General features: G+C 49.5%; 1 long non-coding RNA gene across 1 annotated transcript in view; it reads right to left on the bottom strand.

Annotated features, from left to right (window-relative positions):
- Positions 1 to 3620: 3620 nt before the first annotated feature.
- The window catches only part of LOC108497428, a 55539-nt gene continuing 49405 nt past the window's right edge, over positions 3621 to 9754 (bottom strand). The window contains exon 12 of the long non-coding RNA XR_001874819.1: positions 3621 to 3795. This is a non-coding gene — a long non-coding RNA (uncharacterized LOC108497428). The remainder of the gene's footprint in view (positions 3796 to 9754) is intronic.

Raw genomic sequence — 9754 nt, 5'->3', positions numbered from 1 at the left:
GGGGCAATCACCAACCATAGGAAGTTCAACAAGGGAAAGCGCTGGATTCTGCACTTGGGATGGGGCAATCCCAGATGAACGTACAGACTGGGAATGAGATGCTGGAAAGCAGTGCCATGGAAAGGGACCTGGGAGTCCTGGTTGATTACAAGTTGAATATGAGTCAGCAGTGCCCTGGCAGTCAGGAGGGCCAACCGTGTCCTGGGGACCATCAAGCAAAGCATCGCCAGCCAGTCAAGGGAGGGGATTGTCCTGCTCTGCTCTGCACTGGTGCGGCCTCACCTTGAATATTGTGGCAGTTTTGGGCATCACAATATAAGAAAGATATTAAGCTATTAAAGAGTGTCCAAAGGAGAGCCATGAGGATGGTGAAGGACTTTGAGGGGAGGTCATATGAGGAGCAGCTGAGGTCACTTGGTCTGTTCAGCCTGGAGAAGAGGAGACTGAGAGGAGACCTCATCACAGTCCACAACTTCCTCGTGAGGGGAAGAGGAGGGGTAGACACTAACAGTGACCAGTGACAGAATTCAAGGGAATGGCTTGAAGTTGTGCCAGGGGAGATTAAAGTTAGATATTAGCAAAGGTTCATCACCCAGAGGGTGGTTGGGCACATGGAACAGGCTCCCCAGGGAAGTGGTTCCAGCACCAAGACTGCCAGAATTCAAGAAGAATTTGGATGATACTCTCAGGCCCGTGGTGTGACTCTTGGGAATGGTCCAGTGCAGAGCCAGGAGTTGGACTTGATGATCCTTGTGGGTCCCTTCCAATGCAGCATATTCTGTGATATTTGGGGATCCAGGCCTACGGTCCCATCTGAGCTACCCAAGCCCCAAATAATTCAAGATGGTCTCAAGTGGAGGAAAGCTTCATGTGAAAAACTTTGCAGAGTTTCTGACCTAAACATACTTCTGGGCAGTGAACTAGGTGTTGTGGGTGTTTTCTGAAATCTGTATCATATATAGCTGATGTGTACTAAAAATACGTGTGTTACATGTGAAAAGCATGGACCTATAAAAAGATGTGTTGATAGTTTAAACCTGTGGTTTTTGTAGTGTCACACATAGCTGAGCCACTCTGTGGCTCTTTCTGAAATGTACAAAAAAACCCCACCAAGCTGTATTTACTAAAATAATGTAACTAGCTTTTGATTAACAAATACTTTCTGAATATCATTTTACACTGACAAGACTTCCTTTTCATATAACATTTTATAATTTTCACCTTTAGCTAGATATCGTCATGTCCAGACTTCAGGAATCTAGACTTTAAGGTAGTATACAAAGTTCCAAATCAAGGGCTTCAATTTGCTGTGAAATACAGGAGGAAATCTGGACTCTCAGAAGAGTGACAAACACACAGTTGCAAACTATATGTACTATATATGTGCTAACATTAAACCATGTAGAGTTAGGTAATACAACAGGCCAGGCATGTGAAGCTTCTGAAATCTCATTTCTCTCTGGAGCTTGCGTATCTTAAAGCAACAATTCAAAACTGGTTTGAATTTTAGGCCAGAAGCTAGCATCTCCTGAAGCACTGAGCATTGCTAGTATGAGTGAGCACTTCAGCAGGAGCAGTACTATTACAGTTGCACATTGCAAATCTGCCCAGCCGCAAGCACACACATTTCATTACCCAAACTACTTTCAGTTCTATCTATGCAGATGTACCTTATAGATATTGAAAATTTTTCCATACATTAGCCATTTAATACACTAATCATGATGGTTACTCTTCCTTCAATTCCCTCAAGAGCACTTACTAATTTATGACTGAGAAGTAGTATTAATTAATCTATTAAAAAGAGGAATGTTCAGATGTATGCAGAGAAACACTTTTTCTCTGTTTACTCTTAATTTACATCTTGATGAGTCAAATCTCCACTGTTACACTGCCAAATCAAATAAAATCTCACCATCGATTAAAGTTGTCCTGTGGGATTGTACAAAGCACACATCTTTAATGAATTGAAGTGGCTAAATGCACATGGCCAAGAAAGAACTGCATTCTATATCTCGAAGCAAAAGTAAAGAAGAAGATATTTTTTTCCAGAGCCACTGGCACTTAAGAGTGCAAATCATTTGCAATTTCAATAGATGAGTATCGGTGGAGTAGCCCCACCGAGCTGGAGCGGGGATCGCCGGCGGTGCCGCTCCGGGTGACCCGCGGGGGCGGCCCTGCGGCGGTGGGCGAGGCGGTGCGGGCGGCGGCCAGGGGTCTCCAAGGGGAAGGTGGGTGGGAGAAAAACCGAAGGAGGGAGGAAACCACAAGGTGTATTGGGTGCAGCTGTACAGAAGGTAGAAGGGGTTGATGTTATCAGCCGCCTTTTCGAGCTCTTGGCTGCCTATCAATTTTTACACAGAAGAGACGCGGGATGCGAGCACTCCTTGAACGCCGCACCCCGGCAGCCCCGTGTTACCTGAGAGCCAGTGGAGAGGCGGCGGCCAGCTGTAAGGAGCCCTGGGCGAGCTGCACGGAGAGCCCGGGGCCGGCTCTGCAGACCAGCCTTTCCTCGCACGGACCCTTCGCAGCGGCCGCAGAGGCCGGGCCGGGGCTGGGCCTGAGAGTGTCCCAGTGAGCTCTCCGCTGGGAGCGGAAGAAACGGAAGCCCTCCGCGTCCCGGCCCAGGTGTGGCGGCGATGTCACAGGCAGCTCCCCCCTCCCCGCCAACCCTGCCCGGCTCGGCCTCATTCCGACCCGGAGCCTCCCGGCGCTGCCTCCTCCCAGCCTGTCCCGCACTGCTCCAGCTGTCCTGGCACCGTTCCGGCACTGGGCCGGGAGGTACCAGCACTGTCCTAACTGTTTCAGCACTATTCCAGCCCTATCCTAATCTGTGACAGGACAGTCCCAGCACCATCCTAACTGTCCTAAGACATTTCCAGCACTGTCTCAGATCTTCCACCACTGTCCCAAGACAGTGACAGGGCAGTTCAGCCTGCCCCAGTTTTGTCCCAGCACCGCCCCAGGATGTCCCAGAACTATCCTAACTGTTCCAAGACACTACTCGACTGTCCTAGCATCACCCCAACTGTGCCAGCACTGCCCGAACACAGTCACAGACTGTCCCAGCGCTGTCACAGGCTTTCCCAGCAGAGTCGTGGACTGTCCCAGCATAGTGCCAGCATTGTCCCGGCACTGCCACAGCTCCTCCTGTGGGTACCCATCCCACGCGTCCTCGGAGTGCCTTAGGGAGAGGTTCGTCCCCCGTGCACCAAGCAGGAGGCACGAAACAGAGGGACTCGGTGATGCAGCCCTCGGTGACAGCCCCAGGACCACAGGAAGGGTTAATCATGCCCTGGGACAGCTCATGACCACTATCACAGAGAAAAGCACGGGAAAAGGAGACGGGATCTCTGCCGATGGGACCCACAAGTTGCTTTGCCGCCCGGCTGTGGTGTTCGCAGTAACTGTGCACAGGGAAAGACCAGCAATGCTTCATCTCCTCCAGGAAAGTCCGAGCACGGACAAACCCGCAGCTCGGGGCGTCAAGTTTGCAGAAAATGGCCGAAGACACTTTTTTTGTTTTGGTTTGGTTTTGTTTTTTGGGGGGGGAGGTTTGGTTGGTTGGTTGGTTGGTTGGTTTTGGGTTTTTTTTACATTTTCTTCCCGGAAAGAAAAACAATAAGCTGAACCCGTCTGTCTGATGGTAAATACTGACCAGCAGCAGCAACTGAAGCTGAATCACCAACACTGCCAACATGTCAGCGGCAGTGTTTAGAGAAGAGAGGGAGAAAGGCAAGATCTCCGGGCTGCCGCAACTGCCTCCACACCCACTGCTTTCACTGGCTCGAGTATCTGCGAGAAAAGATAAGAGGCTGGTGCAGAGAAACAATAATTGAACAAAAATATTTTAAAAAAGCTTTAATGACTTGGCAGTAGCTGCAGAACCACCGGCCCCAGCCGGGGCGCGCAGGGCGGGTGGCAGCGTGTGGCAGTGGCGGTGAAGGAACCAGCGGTCCCCTGTCCCTCTGCCCTGCACAGGGCGTCCAAAGGGGCAGAGAGGGAGCGGGGAAAACGAATCCTGGCCGCAGGGAGACCCCGCTACCCCGCCGGGAAACCTGCGGAAAATGGAAGCGGCGTTCCGGCGGTAGCATGGACGGCAGGACCGGCGGTGCTGAAGGAGGACTCCCCTGCTCTCCAAGAGTGATGGAAAAGGAAAGACTGAAATTCTCCCAAACACAAACGTCTGAGTTTCGGCGGAGTGATATGGAAATGACTGTCATTTATTACCAGGTCATGAAGGTTTATCTGGCTTTTCGGGGAGTGAGAAGTTACGTTTCGAAGTGGTGTCGTTGTTTCTGTCTTTACCTATTTCCAACACACTGGAAAGTTTCCATTCGAGCAATTTGAACATTTTACAGTAACCACTCTTTTCCCCGGAAGCCAAAACCAGCCTGGGAAGCAGATCTGCAGAGGGCTGGCAGCTGTTCTTCTCGCTTCGTCTGACGCAGAGTTGAGGGTAGGGACGGCTACAGTGCCAGGACCCCCCCGGGCCCTGGCCCTACCCCCGCCTCACTGGGAACTGCGTCGCGTCGGCATCAGAATCGGGCCCTTCAGCAGCTCAGCATCTTCCCCAGACTAGTAAATAACCCAAAAGCAGCAGCTAACTCAAGTCCAAAAGGTTACAGTTAGATAAAAAAAAAAACAACAAACAAACAAAAAAACCCCCATAACCACAAAACCCAAAACAGTTGTTGCTACCTCTTTTTTTTTTTTTTTTTAATAGCGGTATTCCAGCTTTTCCCAGCTCTCTGTACTTCTTTGCTTAATTGTACCGTTTGACCTTCTGCTAAAAGGAGGTGATTCTTCGCTTCTTTCTACATGTTAAATAAATTCTTATGTACCGGGAGAAATGAAAGTACCATAGCCAAGAAATAAAGGTGCTGAGTATTTGCATTTGGTATTTTTAACGACGGGATTTAAAATGGCATAATTTTACGTCAAATAGAAAGATAACATAGTCGTCTGTAGAACTCAAAGTACCTAAACTTACACCCAAATCTAAGCAAAATTTGACAGGAGACGAAACCCCGCCCCAATGTCACTGGGGCGGGAAAGGGACAACGGGACACATAAAAATATGGGCTTGGGGACATCTCTGAGGACAAGGGTGTCCGAAAACGGAACGCTGAGAAAGCTGACATCGAGGGGATGAGCTGGATATTGAGCCTGGCACGAAAGCGAGCCGTCACACAGAGATTTTGTTATTATCAGCGAAATCTTTGGACTGGTGAACGAAAAGGAGAGAGAGACTTAATATTTGCGGCTGGAGAGAAGCGAGCTCCCCACGCCCATGGTCCCAGTGCCCGGCAGCCCCTCTCCGGCCAGAGGCGCTCGGCAGCCACGGGGGGGGGCATTTATGAAATTACACCCCCTGGTCTTAGTCACAGCTCTGAAATAAAGGAAGTTTAAAAAAACTCAAAAGAAAAAAGAAAAGGAAAAGATAAGTCCTCGCTGTGACATTGCTTATCCAAACCCAGCTTACTGTATTTCTTTCGCTAAGGGTCGTCATTATTTGCTGTATATATCCTGCCGCCAGTCAATCGTGACGAGAACGTTTTAAAGCCCTCACTAATTTACAAAGAACAAAGGCACTTAGCAGCTACGCTAGGAAAGAAAGAGAAGATGGGAGAGGAAAAAAAAAAAGAAAGAAAGAAAAAAAAAACAAACTCGACTCAATTGAAAATAACGATTTTGTTCTTGGACGGCTACCAGGATTTTCCTATTACAGTCCCGGGACTTTGATTTTACCTCTGTAACATCCTGAAAGGCTACAATCTCTTTGCATACCTTGTATTGTACCTTTTCGGTCCTGCAATAGAGAGCAGTACCGAGCTGATCGCAGGCTGGCCAGAAAGCTACTTTGTTCGGTAAAAGAAACGTGATGAGGCAGACGGGGTTAAATTAAACCTTGCAGAGATCCAGTTGCTATGAGCAAAAATCACCCAGTGTTTAACAACCTGGTCGCACACGCTGGATATAGACAACGGTGTCTGAAAAAATAATTACGAAATTACGCGGCTCTAGACACACCCAAAAAAAATTTCCAGACCGGAAAAAAAAAAAAGGTCCCCCAAAAATCTCAGTAGAAGTGATCGGTGTCAACCGCGGCTGCTGATCCTTCAGCTTCGCTTTGACACGCAGATCACGTCCATTCTCTCCACAGGTTTCCCAAAATCTCGCTTTTGGAGCCATTCTGTGGGCTTCACCGCACGGAGAGCGATTTGGGGGAGCGGAGAGGGCTCCGCCGCCCGTCCTTGCACCGCTCCGGGGCTGCCCAAGCCCTCTGGAGGCGTTTGAGAGAGGGGCAAGGGGAGGTCAGCGGGTCCTGAGGCTGCCTCGCAGAGCCCGGGCAGTGCAGCCCAGGAGAAATAGCGGGGCTCCCGCAGAACTCGCAAGAAAACAGCCGAGGAGGAGAGCGGGATGCCGGAGTCGCTCTCGCTTCGCTGGAAGTGCAGACGCACCGTGTCAACCCTGGCAAAGCTAAAACGCTTCTCACCCCCTGTTTCCTCACACCCTTCTCCTCCCCAGCTATATCTGGGGGGTTTTATTGTTAAGTTTGTTTTCTGTTGGGTTCTGGTTGTTTTCGGGTTTTTTTTTTTTACTTTTTCCTCTTACTTTTTCCTTTAAGCACAAATGTCTTCTATCCCCTGCCCTTGACATTTGGGGCTTGTGAGCAAGGAGAGCTCTGAAGTGGAGGTTACCACCTCTCTCTTTCCGTGACATCAGGGGGAATTTTACGGGTTCTTTGAAAAATAAAAAATCAGGCAGGCAAAGGCGTTGACTTTATTTGGTGGTGGTTGGCAGCACCCGCCGAGCGCAGAGCCGGAGGTGGCTGCGCCTCCGTGGCTCATCCCCACGGTGAGGAGCAGGGACGCACCCCCGTGTCCATCAGCAAACCCATCTGGTGGGAAACGGGACTTGGGGAAATGCCACCACCCATCGAGAAAAAACTCTTCCCCGACACCCAAAATCTGAGGCAGCGTTTTCCTGCCCCCCCTCCCTGCTTAGGGTCACGGGGAGATGATTTCAATCGCTGTCTCCAAATCTTGCTGGTTTCTTAAGAAGGGAGACCGAACTATCACTGTTGCAGGAAACTCACAGCTGCTAAAAGTTGTCGGTTAAGATCGTCGAATCAACACCCCACCACTACTGTGAAATTGTCTTTAAAAAAAAATAAAGGAAAGGAAATAGGATTTTTCTGTCTCATTATTAAATGCAGTGAGTTGCCGTACTTGGCACATAAAATCCCCCAAAAAGTTTCTATAAATACACCAGTCATAATGATAATGATACCAGGAGCAGCGCTCGGAGAGGTGTGCAAACACGGTAAACGCCTGACCGGAAAATCCAGGCGTTTGGAGCTAAGTTTTGTCGTTTCAGTTCTCCTGCTGATGGCAACGGAGTGTCGATAAACAAGAAGTGAGAATTGAGGGGGAGAGGCAGGGGGCAAGGGAGAGGCGGCCAGCACTGCTTTCCAAAGGCGGAGTTTTCTGAGGTCATTTCATCTCGACTCTTTCGTCTTTCTGAATATCAAAGAAAGCTGACTGGATGATTTTCCCAGTCCCTCGTCTGGCCAGGGTAATGCGGTACCTTGGCGCACAGATTACTTTAATCAAGATGTTAAAATATTCTGAATTCTTCCCCTGACGCTGATTGTGCGTTTAATAAACGGTCAGTGTAACTGTCCAAGCTCTCTGCAAACTGGCTTAAAGTATGAGGCTTGACAATGTGAACATCTGGAGCTTAATCGCTGCTACTTTCATATTACATTACAGGAGAAATATGGAAAGTTGTTTAGTAAGCTTTTAATTGGAACTTCAGAGTTTCCTTCTCTATCGTAAGAGCAATGCAGTGTGCAACATGTAATAACTTTCCCCTATAAAGCATCTATTGTCCCGTGCAGGAAACAATCGGTATCCCTTCAGAAAATAAAGTATAGCTCTTAAAAACTTGGGGAAAAGACCTTGTCTTCCACTTAAACCAGCACTGAGGCAAGCAGTCTGCTCTGTCCGCAAACCTGGTAGGGGAAAAAAAATAAAAAAGGCAGCGGAGGCATTCCTGACGGCAGAAGTGAAACCATCTCGATCCAGGCGACTTTGTTTGTAAACCCGGGAAGCAGCGAGCCCGGGCGGCGGCGGGGGGGGCGGCTCCGCCCGCGGGGTGCGCGGCGGCGGCAGTGGGACCCGCCGGGGCTGGGGCTGCAGCTGCTGACTCAGAACAGCAATGTAGGTCATAACGAGTTTCCTTAAGTTACCTAAGTTCCAACAATTCAGCTTTTCTTCGGAGACTTTCAAAGTGCTGTTGCAACATTTCTGAACGCCGTGACTTTTGCTGAAGCTCAGCCGCCGGCTCCGAGCCACCGGGCTGCGGCGGGGCAGCGCCCGGGGCGGGCATAACCGTTTCGGCACTCACGCCTTTCACATCTCGCTTTTATCATATCTCGCCTATTTCCACCATAACCCTATTTTTTCTTCTTTTTACTCTTTTGTCTCGGAGTGTTAAAAAAAAAAAAGTGCCAACGCTTCGCACTTCCATTTTCTTCTAAATTTTCAGAACAGAAGCAAGCTAATTGCCTACCTACTCTCTACTTAGTTCAGTTCTTTCCAGGAAGGCTTATTCACGGTTCACAGTTTGAATCCATTCTTTTATTACCACTATTTACTACTTTCCACCACCAATCAATTTTTATACCACCAGTTAAAAGGCTATTAAAAGAGCTCAATTTTGCCATGAGTTTTGTATGCAAAAGACGGATCCGTCTTTTGAGTGACACTCAACACTGTAAGTCTTCGAAATAGGTAATTTTCGTTGTTTTTTTTTTTTATTATTTCTTTTTCTCTCTCTCTCTCTCTGTTTGTTTTTTTTCCCAGCCACCAGAGCTGCGAAAGAATAGCCTCAGTCCCCACGGAGAGCCCACAGAAGATGAGCAAGCGTCGTGTTCAGTCGCAAGAGCAGTGAAGTGGGACGGAGATCTGGCGACGAAGTTGTAGAGGAGAGGAAAACCCAACATCAAGGGACACTTCAAGAGAGGAACCACACTAAAGGAATGTATTTTATTCACTCGGAGCTTTCCTCAGGCATTACCTGCTCTCCCCGCTCCTCAAGGAGCTCCCCAGCAAGCAGGGGCCGAGCGTGGGCTGGGGCGGGGCGGGAAGGGGAGATTTCCGAGGGACTCGCACTCTCCCCCAGAAAATCATCATCGCGAAAGCATCCGTTGTCCCGAAGCATAGCTAAGAGGGGAACTTATCCGCCCATAGAACTCACGAAAACAAGGAGCAGGGAAAAAAAATCCAAACCTCGCCCGGTCCGACGGCTGTATTTCTCCTGGGCGCACACATCGCTTACGAGTGCATCACGGGTGCAAGCGGTTGTGCGATCACACAAGCAGTGTCACGGTCACGCATGCCTCCAGCCTTCCTCCTTCCCTCCAGCTCCTCTCTAACCCCGCGGTGACACCCCACTGGCCTGGGTGCTAGCAAGGGAGGATTTCCTCCTCTAAACGTGGAAGGACTTGCCAACCGAGCAGGAATCCCGTAGATGTTTCCCCGAGCATGTTACAAGTAGCAGCACCAGCAGACCCACGGAGCCCCGAGGCCGGAGCCGGGAGCGCTTGACAGGCTCGGGCAAGCCCGGTCCCGGCCTCCGCCCGCCCGAGGCACGGCGGCTCTGCCTCCTGGGGCGGAAGGGACGAGCCCTCGCTCTTCAAAGAAAAAAAAAAAAAAAAAAAAAAAAAAAAAAAAAAAAAAAAAAA

This window comes from Lepidothrix coronata, unplaced genomic scaffold (assembly GCF_001604755.1).
Source record: "Lepidothrix coronata isolate B3197 unplaced genomic scaffold, Lepidothrix_coronata-1.0 Scaffold48, whole genome shotgun sequence".
NCBI lineage: Eukaryota > Metazoa > Chordata > Aves > Passeriformes > Pipridae > Lepidothrix > Lepidothrix coronata.
This window is presented reverse-complemented; position numbering and strand designations above follow the sequence as displayed.